Below are 13,099 nucleotides of genomic sequence, written 5' to 3' on the forward strand. Positions count from 1 at the left end.
ATGCATGAAAGTGAAAAGTGAAAGGGAAGTCACTCAGTCGTGTCCGACTCTTAGTGACCCCATGGACTACAGCCTACCAGGCTCCTCCGTCCATGGTATTTTCCAGGCAAGAGTACTGGAGTAGGGTGCCATTGCCTTCTCTGTGGTCTTCCCTAATCATTTGCTATTGCTACAGTTTGAAGAGCAATGACCAGTTATTTTGTAAAATGTCTCTCAATTTGGGTTTACCTGATTATTTCCTTGTGATTAAATGTGGATTCTGCATTTTTGCCAAGGATCCCACACAACCGATATTGTGCCTTCTCAGTGATCTTGTCAGGCGATTCAGCATCACTCAGGGTTGACGTACTGGAGCCTTAGGACCGCTCAGCACCTGGTGTCAGTGGTGTCTGCCAAGCTTCTCCACTGTGTGGGTTCTATTGTTCCCTGAGGATTAATATAGCTACCTTGTGGAGAGATACTGGGAGGCTATGTTAATATCCTCCTTCTCATCACACTTTCACCCACTGATTTTAGAATACAGTGATGATACTTGGCTGCAGCAATAGTTTTGCCTAATGGTGATTATCTATTTCCATCATTCCATCTACATTTACTGATTATAATTTTACCATAAAGGAGGCTTTCCCTTCTTCCTGTATTCTTTTTAATAACACATTCCTACATTTGAGGTTATCAGAGGCCACCAAATTAGTTTCTTAGGGTTCCTTAGTATCTTATTCTTGGGTCTGCCCATTACTGAGGTATTCACTTATGTGCTAGAACAAAGAAAAATAATCTCCTTTGTTTTGCATTTAAACCTCATAGTTTCATTTCCCATTAATAGAATCTTTGAGGGAAGAGTACACTAAATGCTTTTCAGGGTGAAGAGGATGTTTAAATTATTCAAGAGAACTGCTTTTAAACAATTTGGATGTACCCATTTACACATAAAAATTAATGCTAACTAGATATAATTTTCATCTAGTCATTAAAAGAAATCCCAAAGCATTCCAGAAATCCTTAGTTAGCCTAGTGTTATACTAGGTACTTGAAAACAAAATCACTTTTCTTAAAAAAGAAAAATCATGACTTTGCCTTTTATGAAAACATTTATAAGCACTAACGGTGAAGCTGCTGGCTCCTCTTTCCAAGCACCCACTTCTTTTGCTTTTCCTCATCTATCAGGCATCAGAGTCTTTTCTAATGAGTCAACTCTTCACATGAGGTGGATTGGGGGCAGGAGGAGAAGGGGATGACAGAGGATGAGATGGCTGGATGGCATCACCGACTCGATGGACGTGAGTCTGAGTGAACTCCAGGAGTTGGTGATGGACAGGGAGGCCTGGCGTGCTGCGATTCATGGGGTCGCAAAGAGTCGGACACGACTGAGCAACTGAACTGAACTGAACTGAACTGAATCTATCAGGCATTCATTCAACACTCATTCACTGAGAACCTACGGTGTGCCAACCTCTTCTCTTAGTGCTGAGACCAAAGACCTGCCCTGAATACCTGCCCTGTGGAGCTTCCAATTTCACAAGGAGATAAACTACAAACAAAACAACAAATCCCACTGCTTTGAAGAAACATGAAGTGAGCTCGAGTGAGGGAATAGAGAACAATACGGAAAGAAAGCCTCCATTCAGGTAGGGTCAACCAGTGGGATGACCCCTCAGACAAGGTAGGACGTGACAGAGACTGAAAAGAAGTGAGGGAGAAGCCCGCGGTGGGGGGCAGAGAGGATTCCAGCAAGTGCCACAGGTTTCAGTTCTGTCTTAGGAGCAGTGATTGGGTGTGTCTGCCAGTGGGAGTGGTTGTGGTGTGTCCTTCCCCAAACTGGTCCACTGATGCTCTATTTACAGACAGCCTTCATCTGTTAAGTCTTCAGCTTTTCGTGCCTTCCAATTTCCCTCCCTTCCCCTGCTTAATTTTTTTAACAGTTTTGAAAATCTTTCCTCATCTGGAAGAATACTCCATGTAACTAGATAGATAACTAAGATAGATATATATAGGGTTTTGGTTTATTTGGCTTCACTGTGTGTCAGGCAGACAAATTTGCATTTAGTAACAGAACTTCACTGGATAAGAGAAACACTGAATACTGACCCCCAAAAACTAATATATAGAAATAACAAACTTGTGACTTTACACTCAGCCCTAGATCCACAAAAAGAACCATTTCACTTTTAAATAATGAAAAAGTTATTTAAATATATAGAAACAAACTCTCATATTAGGCTTCATTTTCCTAACTTCATAAACTGAAGCTACTAAAACTTAAATATCAAAATCTTTTGACAGCTATAATGAGTATAATCCACACAACTGTGCAACCGACTACTTAAAGCATAAATTCAATGGCTGTAGCATATTCACAGAGTTGTGCATCCATTACCATAATCAATTTTAGAATATTTTCAATACTCCATAAAGAAACCCAGCACCCCTTAGCCATCAGCCCCAATCCCACCATCTCTCTCCTCCCCCTGGCAGTCCCAGGCAACCACTAATCTACTTTCTGCCTCTGTGGATTTGTTTATTCTATTTCACATAAATGAAATTATATGATACACAGTTTTCCAACTTCCTTCTTTTCCTTAGCATGTTGTCAAAGTTCAAACATGTTATAGCATGCATCAGTACTTTACTCTTTTTATCACACTGTGTTGATATGCCACATTTTATTTATATATTCATCAGTTGATGGACGTTTGGGTTGTTTCCACTTTGGGGCTATTTATGAATAATACTGCTTTGAATATTCATGTACCTAATTTTAAACTTAAGTAATTCTGCTTTAGGGCTCAGATGCATCCAAGGAAAGTGAGTATAAAACAAACTTTATCAGTGATTGCCATTTGTAAATCATGTTTTCCCAAGGAAAACATTCCCTAACAGCCTGATTTGAAAGCATTAAGTCTCTCAGAAAAAACTGTTTGATCCTTTCACACAAACATATTTATTGCATGGCTACCCGATGCAACATACTGTTTATGCTGGATTGATAAACTTGAACTATTAAACAATGTTTTTTCCCTGTATTCCTTTGCACCTCTTGTTCTGCCCCCTCTTTGAGCCATTCACTAAGAAATATGTGGGGAACGGATACCTCAGAGAAGAGCAAAGTAATCGGCTTTGGGCTTTTGAATCTCAAAAGCCAGGCAATAAATTTGGGAACACAGGTGATGAATTAGATCAAAGCTTCCTCCCACAAAGATTAGGTTCTTCTGGAATTGAGGGAGTGTAGTAGGAAAATGCAATGGCACCCCACTCCAGTACTCTTGCCTAGAAAATCCATGGACGGAGGAGCCTGGTAGGCTGTAGTCCATGGTGTCGCTAAGAGTTGGATATGAATGAGCGACTTCACTTCCACTTTTTACTTTCATGCATCGGAGAAGGAAATGGCAACCCACTCCAGTGTTCTTGTCTGGAGAATCCCAGGGATGGGGAAGCCTGGTGGGCTGCCATCTATGGGGTCGCACAGAGTGGGACACGACTGAAGCGACTTAGCAACAGCAGCAGCAGCAATAGGAAAATGAGCCCAGGAGGGGGACAAGGAGAATTCCATGAAGGTTCATGAGATCAGAGAGCAAAGCAAATGCAGGCCTCTCTTCTCAGGTAGTGTCCACAAGGGGTACCATGAGCTCAGAGAAGAAATGGCTGTGTGGTGTGCCTTAGGCAGAGAGAACCTAGACAGCCCCCCAGAATGTTACCATGGCTCAGCTTCGTCTTCGGTGAAGGGAGAAGGCTGATCTGATGAAGGCTCCTGAGTGGCTCTGAGGTACCACAGGGTTTTGGCTCCACAGAGTGACTCAAGGCTGAGGGAAGCACAGGAATTCTGTACATTCAGCAGAAGTTCAGACATAACAAGGAGCATCCCTGGACCTGATGTGGAATGGGAGTTAAGGTGGCAACGACTCATGTGGACCAGTGATCAAGGTCCAGAGCAGATTTTGGAGACTTTAGCAAATACAAGTGTGGCTAATTGACAACCTAGAGTAGACCCCTCCCCATCTCAATCCCATGCCCCAGGAATGTTGTCAAAATCCTCATTACCTGGATTACAAGATTTTATCCCCTTTCTGGAGATGGCTTATCTGTTTTCACTGGCCCCCCCAAATTTGCTACCTTCCTGTCTTTGAGTCTGACCTCACCTTGAAAGGGGAAGGAAGGGAGTAGGGCACAACCACTAAAAGAATGACAGAGCCAGGACACAACAAAAACTGGTTAGAACCAACGAGGCCCAATGGGGCAAAAGACTTGACTTCTAGAGATTCTTCCCCAGTACAGCCTGGCAGATACCTTGTTGCAGCCTCATGAGACCTTGAACAGAGGATCCAACTAAGCAGTACACAGACTCCTAACATCATGAGGGACTAAACGGGCGTTGTCTTAAGCCAGTAAGTTTGCAGTAACTTGTTATGTAGCAATAGGAAACAGAGAGAGGTTATGTTTCTTACCTTGGACCCTCATATAAGTTGTAGCACTGGAAATCCAACCTGGGTCTGTTGACCCCCATGTTATTCAGAGCCACCTGTTGCATCTATGTGGTGCTTTCAAGACTGTTTAAGATCTCAGCCTGACTCCAACATGGGACTCAGTTAAATTCCTCTAATTACTCAAATCAAGACCTTCCCTGACTTGGATCACATGCAGGACCTCTCTACCTTCTCAAGTAGGCTGCAGCTGCCTGATGGAGTAATGATAATACGGGCCCATCTTGGGAGCTAACATTTGAGAAGTGTCAGTGGTTAGTGGTCCTAGCAAGACTTCCTACAGGCAGGGGCCCCCATGCACATTCCCTGCGCCCCACAGTGGGGCTGGATGTGGGGATGCTTAGTTAGTTGCTCAGTAAACTGGATGATGGCAGGCAAATGGCAGCACTTTGTTTTTGATGATTTGCTGCTCAGTGGCATCTACATGATACCTATCAGTGTCCTCTTAGTCAAAAGAATCATCTAGCCTTGAGCTCTCAGAATTCCCTAAGAATATCAGTTTATGAGAAGGAATTATGGCATTTAGACAGGTGCTGTGCACTTCTACTATTGTTTGGTAAAGGCATTTGTAAACTATATGAATCAATTTACTACTAAAGAAAGTACCTAAGAAATAGATGATAACCTCTCCTGTGCATCATGAGACATGAATGTATAGCAGAGGAGCCATCCAACATTGCATCAGTAACTAGAACTTACAAATTTCATCTTTACAATAAGCTTTCATGAAAATATTGTCCTTATTTCAATATATACTCCTCAAAGGTAGATGGAAAAAATCAACATACAGGGATGCAAAAAGGGAAATACATATATTCTAGTCGTGAGTCTCATTATGGTTGAAAGCATTTAAAGCAAATGTTTCAAATAATGACATTACATAAGTGTATATTTTATGGCTTGTTTATATATTCATTAGTTAACTCACATTTGTCTTGTATCCATCAGGCCTACTATGTACCTGGAAAGAATTCAAAAGGAAAAGAAATATAGTCTCTTCTTCCAGGGGCTTTCCAACTATCAGTTAAGTTCAGTTTAGTTACTCAGTTGTGTCCGACTCTTTGCAACCCCATGAACCTCAGCACGCCAGGCCTCCCTGTCCATCACCAACTCCCGGAGTTTACCCAAACTCATGTCCATTGAGTTAGTGATGCCATCCAACCATCTCATCCTCTGTTGTCCCCTTCTCTTCCTGCCTTCAATTTTTCCCAACATCAGGGTCTTTCCAAATGAGTCAGATCTTCGCATCAGGTGTCCAAAGTATTGGAGTTTCAGCTTCAACATCATTCCAACTATCAGTTCAGTTCAGTCTCTCAGTCGTGTCTGACTCTTTGAGACCCCATGAATCGCAGCACACCAGGCCTCCCTGTCCATCACAAACTCCCAGAGTTCACTCAGACTCACATCCATTGAGTCAGTGATGCCATCCAGCCATCTCATTCCAACTATATGGATCTGAAAATAAACATATGGGCTAATTCAAGCACATAGAGCCCCAGGACATATTTTGACATTCTTGTACACGTACTCCACCAGCACACATGAACACTGACAAAAACCTGAAGTACATCACAGTGTTAATCATGGCTACCTTGAGGTGGTGAGATTTTATGTAATCTTTAAAAATTACATGTACTTCTTAAATAAAATAGCCCTTAAAATGAAAATAATCATGCATTGCTATTAAAGATCTTTTAAACCACTAGGTCTAGGAAATTCCCTGCTGGTCTAATGGTTAGGACTTGGTACTTTCACTGCAGTGACCTGGGTTCAGCCCCTAGTTAGGCAACTAAGGTTCTGCAAGCCTCATGGCCTAAAAAAATAAAAAATAACGACTAGGTCTAATGTTAATTAAACAAACCCACCAAACGATGCACATCTATTCCTCCTGAGCAAAGAGCCACTTAAGAGAAAATAAAGAATATTAACATTCAGAAAACTAAGATCATGGCATCTGGTCCCATCACTTCATGGGAAATAGATGGGGAAACAGTGGAAACAGTGTCAGACTTTATTGGGGGGGGGGGCTCCAAAATCACTGCAGATGGTGATTGCAGCCATGAAATTAAAAGATGCTTGCTCCTTGGAAGGAAAGTTATGACCAACCTAGATAGCATATTCAAAAGCAGAGACATTACTTTGCTAACAAAGGTCCGTCTAGTCAAGGCTATGGTTTTTCCAGTGGTCATGTATGGATGTGAAAGTTGGACTGTGAAGAAAGCTGAGTGCCGAAGAATTGATGCTTATGAACTGTGGTGTTGGAGAAGACTCTTTAGAGTTCCTTGGACTGCAAGGAGATCCAACCAGTTCATTCTAAAGGAGATCGGTACTGGCTGTTCTTTGGAAGGACTGATGCTAAGGCTGAAACTCCAGTACTTTGGCCACCTCATGCGAAGAGTTGACTCATTGGAAAAGACTCTGATGCTGGGAGGGATTGGGGGCAGGAGAAGAAGGGGACAACAGAAGATGAGGTGGCTGGAGGGCATCACCGACTCGATGCACATGAGTTTGGGTGAACTCTGGGAGTTGGTGATGGACAGGGAGGCCTGGCATGCTGCAGTTCATGGGGTCACAAAGAGTCGGACACGACTGAGCAACTGGACTGAACTGAACTGAACATTCCCACATTCTTTTTTTTTTTTTTTTTTTAATATCTCTTGGGAATTCCCTGGCAGTTCAGTGGTTAGGACTCTGTACTCTCACTGCCGAGGGTAAATACAAAACAAAACAAACAAAAATGTCTTCTTAAAGTTGAGTGATATATACAATAGTGTTTAAGTGTTCCTTCATCCTCCCCCACTATTAGAGGGGAGTAAGTTCAGGCTTATTTTTTGTTTTTGCTTTGACTAAAATTTCAAAAACTTTACAGCTGTACCTGTTCTTAAAGATTTGATTGTAACGCAGTACATTTGAATCCGTTTGCAGATGAGACTCCAGAAGGCTATAAGAGGGGGTTTCAAGAATTTAGAGTTTAAGAAATACCTGGCAGAATTTAGCCACAGGCTTATGGCATGCACTGTAACCCCATTAGATGGTGCGGAAGAAGTGGCAGTATATTGAGTTTAAGTACAAAATACTCTGTAAATGGCATTCTTGGCTGTTTGTGTATGAAATGGTTAGAAGGGGATGTTCTTGCTGCAACTCCACAGAAAAAGAGGAGGCAACCTTTGATCCATCTTCCTGAGTGCTCTCTTTTCACAGGCCAAGCATGCTCATGCAGGACACCCATCCTAGGTCTAATTCTGGACAACACTGAGGCCTTCTTCACTGCGGGTAGTGGGTATAGTGAGAAAGGCTCTTTATGTGTTGACTTTGATATGTTGAGTTCTCTATTCTTCAAATGGAATTTCTTACCAAGTGGTAAAGCCCAGAGGGCTGAGTTTGCTATAGGTTATCTTATGTTGAATCTGCATAACCTCCTGTGAAGTAGGTTATTTTTATACCAACTTTACAGATTAGGCTCAGGAACTGTGGCTGAGAGGCCATAAAATAACTCGATGATTCCCCCCACCCCCAACCCCTCCCACTGTTCACACATTTGTTTAATCTCCAAATGTGGGAGGGATCTGTTGCTTGACTCTAACAGAGCGTGGCAAGAGTGATGGGCTGTCACTGCCATAACTCCATGTCACAGAGACAAGGCTGTTTTAGCATGTGTAGTCAGAGACTCTCCCTGCAGGTTTGATGAAACAAACATCCTTGTCAAACCTGCGAGGAGACGCAGTCCACTGTGCACTGCTGTGTGCTCCACACGGATCACGTCTAATGTCATCTCCATCACTGGAGACCTGGCTCCTGGCACAGGGCCTAGCACAGAACACAGGCTCAATAGGTAGTTGGCAAGTGATGCAATGAAAGAGTGAAAAAATGCCAATTTTCCTTTGGTCACTTTGAAAATCTCTCACCTGGGTAACATCAGTAGCCTCCTGATACTATCCTTTTATCCTTTTCCCCCTCCATAATCCGTTCTCCACACAAGAGCCAAGATGATCTTTTAAACAACAAATCAGGTTCTAAAATTAGATCCTAGTGATGGTTGCACAACTCTATAAATATGCTAGAAAACACTGAATTGCACACTGAATTCAAATGGGTGGATCTTAAAGAGTATGTAAATTATATCTCAATAAGGTTGTTTAAAAATTGTCATTCCCTTGCCATATGACTCAGGCAACTCAAATCAGGGCTGGGTAACAACCTAGAAGGGTGAGGTGGGGAGGGAAGTGGGAGGAAGGTTCAAGTGGGAGGCGACATGGGTAAGCCTATGGCTGATTCATGTTGATGTTTGGTAGAAATGAACACAATACTGTGAAGCAATCACCCTTCAATTAAAAATACATGAATTTTAAAAATTGTCATTCCCTTAAAATCTTTCACTTATTCCCATTTCACTAAGAATTGTCACTGGGAATTTCCCAGGTTACTTAGAGTGGCCTACACAATCCAACCTATCCCATGGGCTCTGCTTCCCTCTCCATCCTCAGCTCTCCTCAGCCACCACTTGCCTCCCACCAGTCCCTGAATCTGCCCACCTGATTCCTGTCTTAAGGTCTCTCACTTGCTCTTAGCTTTGCCCACAATACTCTTCTTCGCAATATTCTGAGTAATGCCTCTTATCATTCAGGTGACCCAACATTAGCCCCTGCTACTATCAGCCACTACTCTACAACCCCACCACCCCACACACTTTTTATCACATTCAGTTCAGTTCAGTTCAGTCACTCAGTCGTGTCCGACTCTTTGCGACCCCATGAATCACAGCACGCCAGGCCTCCCTGTCCATCACCAACTCCCAGAGTTCACCCAGACTCACGTCCATCGAGTCAGTGACACCACCCAGCCATCTCATCGTCTGTCGTCCCCTTCTCCTCCTGCCCCCAATCCCTCCCAGCATCAGAGTCTTTTCCAATGAGTCAACTCTTTGCATGAGGTGGCCAAAGTACTGGAGTTTCAGCCTTAGCATCATTCCTTCCAAAGAAATCCCAGGGCTGATCTCCCTCAGAATGGACTGGTTGGATCTCCTTGCAGTCCAAGGGACTCTCAAGAGTCTTCTCCAACACCACCGTTCAAAAGCATCAATTCTTTGGTGCTCAGCCTTCTTCACAGTCCAACTCTCACATCCATACATGACCACAGGAAAAACCATAGCCTTGACTAGATGAACCTTTGTTGGCAAAGTAACGTCTCTGCTTTTGAATATGCTATCTAGGTTGGTAATAACTTTCCTTCCAAGGATCACATTACTATATTTTTATAGCACTTCTTATTCTTTGGGGAAAAAAAAGAAAAGGTTTTAAATTGTTTTCCTTACTGGAATACAAACTCTTTGGGAGTAGAGAATCTTGTTGTTTACCTTTGAAGAACACATCTGAAACACACAATAGGTACTAACAAATCCATGCTAAATGTTGATTTCCTGGTCTCTGCACAATTTATTCTGCCAAAACTAACATGTACCCTAGTATCCTTGTGTAAGAAAAAAAAATGTTTAAAAAAATTCAGTGCTTTGGAATGATATCTTATTTTTTACAGGCATGGCAAAATTAGCAAGCTTCTATCTGGGAACAGCTGGGTTCAGTGAAAAGATTAAAATAATGTTAATATTCCTCTATATAAGATGTATTATAACACTGTGAAAGTTTCAAACATATCCAGCAGATCATCCATTCGCACCATTATTAAGTGGCATTTGCAGACTAAAAGCATTTGGATATCTACAAAAACATCTGGATCATAAGAAGAGTTTCCTCATTCTACTTTCATTGATTATTTAGAACTTTCAGAAAGCCAAAGTAATATTGTAAAAAATAAACCCGAGAAAAGTTTTCCTTTTAATACTACATTCTTGTTAATTATAATTTCAAGAATGAGATAGTTCAGTCACAGCCACATGTTCTGAACTACTTTTAATAATATCTGATTCACACAAGCCTTTGCTACTTGAAAGTACTTACACATTGTCTCATTTGACCTTTGCAACAACCTATGGGGTCACATCATTAAAATTTTTGTGAAGAAGGGAAAGCTCAAGGAATTAGAGACACTTGCCCAAGGTACCAGTAAGGAGGGATTCTTTTCTGACATTTCCCTTGCCCTTTCTTCTTAAGGAGAACATAATTTGTTATCCTCACAAATTATGCAACAAAAAGTGATAGCTATCAAAAGTACTCCAGGATATCAAGAACTGGGAACAGTAAATAACGCTGCTATGAATATTGGGCTGCATGTACCTTTTCAAAGCAATCTCAGTGTCCATCAACAGATGAATGGATAAAGACTATGCAATGAATAATGAATGAATATACAATGGAATACTACTCTGTGACTAAAAAAGGAAATTTTGCCATTTGCAACAAAATGGATGGGCTTGGAGGGTACTATGCTAAGTGAAATATGCCAGACAGAGACAATACTTTATGATACCACTTATATGTGTAATCTAAAAAATATAGCAAAGTAATGAATAAAACAAAAACAAAAAACAAAAATTCAGATTCACAGATATAAAGAACTAGTAGTTAAAGCAGAGAGAAAGAAGGGGTTGGAGGCAACGTAAGTGCAGAGGAGACAAAGGTACAATTAGGTATAAAATAAGCTCTTACACAAGGCTATATTGTACAACATGGGGAAGACAGCCAATATTTTATAACTATAAATGGAGTATAACCCTTAAAAATTGTGAATCACTTTATTATATACCTATAACTCATAAAATACTGTACAGCAACTATACTGCATTTTAAAAAATCTCAAAGGCATTATAATGAGTAGAGAAAAAAAAAAGACCTGTGAACAGAATTGAGAGAATTGCATTCAATCAAAAATTACTTTAATAACCTATGCATTCATCAGTTTGGTCTTTAGCATCACAGATTAGACATATATACAATCTAATTTGTGTTTCTTGTGGCTATATTGACTTATACAGTATCTCTGGTTTTGGTATTTTTAAAGACTGTTTTCCCATAGTTTATACAAACTGTTAAGTTCAACTTTTCAAAAGGAAATCTGTGTTTTAATAAGTAACACTGTGTATCAGGAAATATCCTTAAACTAGCATTTAAGAAGTGCTTACTTACATCCAGTTTTGGGAATTCCCTCTTGGTCCGGTGGTTAGGACTCCATGATGTTACTGCCAAAGGTGTGAATTCAATTCCTGGTTGGGGAACTTACACCCCACAGGCCATGTGGCACGGCCAAAACTCAGAAAAAAAAGAAACATCCAAAGTTTTAAAAAACCACTAGAGTGGGAGGTTTTAAAGATCTTATGTTCTACATGGAACCTCACTGACCTTAAGTAATTGACACCCTTTTGTAAACCTACAGGATGCCTGATACCGATTTCTTTTCCAATTCTTAAAAATGCATTAGTTTCTCAGTCTTTGATAAATCTATCCAACTAATCATCAAGGATTTCTCCTTAAGTGCTATATACTTAGCATTCCCACAAGACCCACACAGCTTTTTCCAAAGTTAATCCTAAAAACTAATATATCCTTACATAAATACCTAAGCATTTAATCTCTAGAGATACCACTTGGGCTGCTATTCCAGCTAAAAACTAATCAATTTTGATGTACCAATACTTTAGGGGAAATTAACAATCTGTCCCTATGAGAGAGTTCTGCTGATTATTTGGGATAAGAAAAAACCTCAACCAGTTTATTTACTTTTTACGTTTTACTACTATTCTTGGCAATTGTCATCTAAAAACCAAGCAACACCCTAAACAATCTGCCTTTCCCATGTTGTTGTTTTGCATATTCTTCTTTCCCAGTCCTATACAGCTTCACCTCCTCCCCGCAAGACAACCATCTTCCTTTCTATGAATGAAGAACAAGATGTAGTTCCTTAGTATTTTGACTTGCTTATCTATTGTCTTTATACAACTAACTCCTACAGATAACATTAACCCAATAACCTGATTTTCATAAAGGACCTGAGGGGCTACCAGGTCTCAATCAGCCCTATAAACCAAAGATTTAATGATGTTCTGCAGTTTTTAGATTAAATATACTTTGTTAGGCACTAATGTCTGAAAGTTTGGAACATCTGCATATATAAAACTAACTTTCTATTTCACTAGAATATGCATCTGAATTAAGTCATCTCTTGGTTCTGCTGTGTACACCACATACACAGATATATATAGATACATCTGTTCAGTAAATCATGAGATGCTGAAGACAAACTAAAATTCTCACACTATGAATGTATAACCACACAAGCACATGTGATTCCAATAAGCTGACAATGACAAGGTTCACTCAGGACTGCTTAATTTAGCATATCCACTAATAAACTTTGGTTTAGGATACCACCTAACGGCAGAAAAAATATTTTCTTGAATCCTATTCTGCTTTGCTTCCTGAAGCTTGCTAAGTTTTATTTTCTAGTTTACACTGATTTAGAAAATGTTTGCTCTTTATCAACATATATAAACAATTTGAAGTCTTCAACTTTCTTAAAAAGATCAAGCCCTTTCCATGCCTAACTTAGAATAATAAGCTGCTTTTTACAGTGGGAAAATGTGCCAAAGAAATACTCTAAAAGATTCTATTCTATCTTTAAATATTTAAATTTAGCCTAATTAAAATGCTCTCATTGAATCATTTTAATTA

Source organism: Bubalus bubalis, chromosome 9 (genome assembly GCF_019923935.1).
Source record: "Bubalus bubalis isolate 160015118507 breed Murrah chromosome 9, NDDB_SH_1, whole genome shotgun sequence".
NCBI lineage: Eukaryota > Metazoa > Chordata > Mammalia > Artiodactyla > Bovidae > Bubalus > Bubalus bubalis.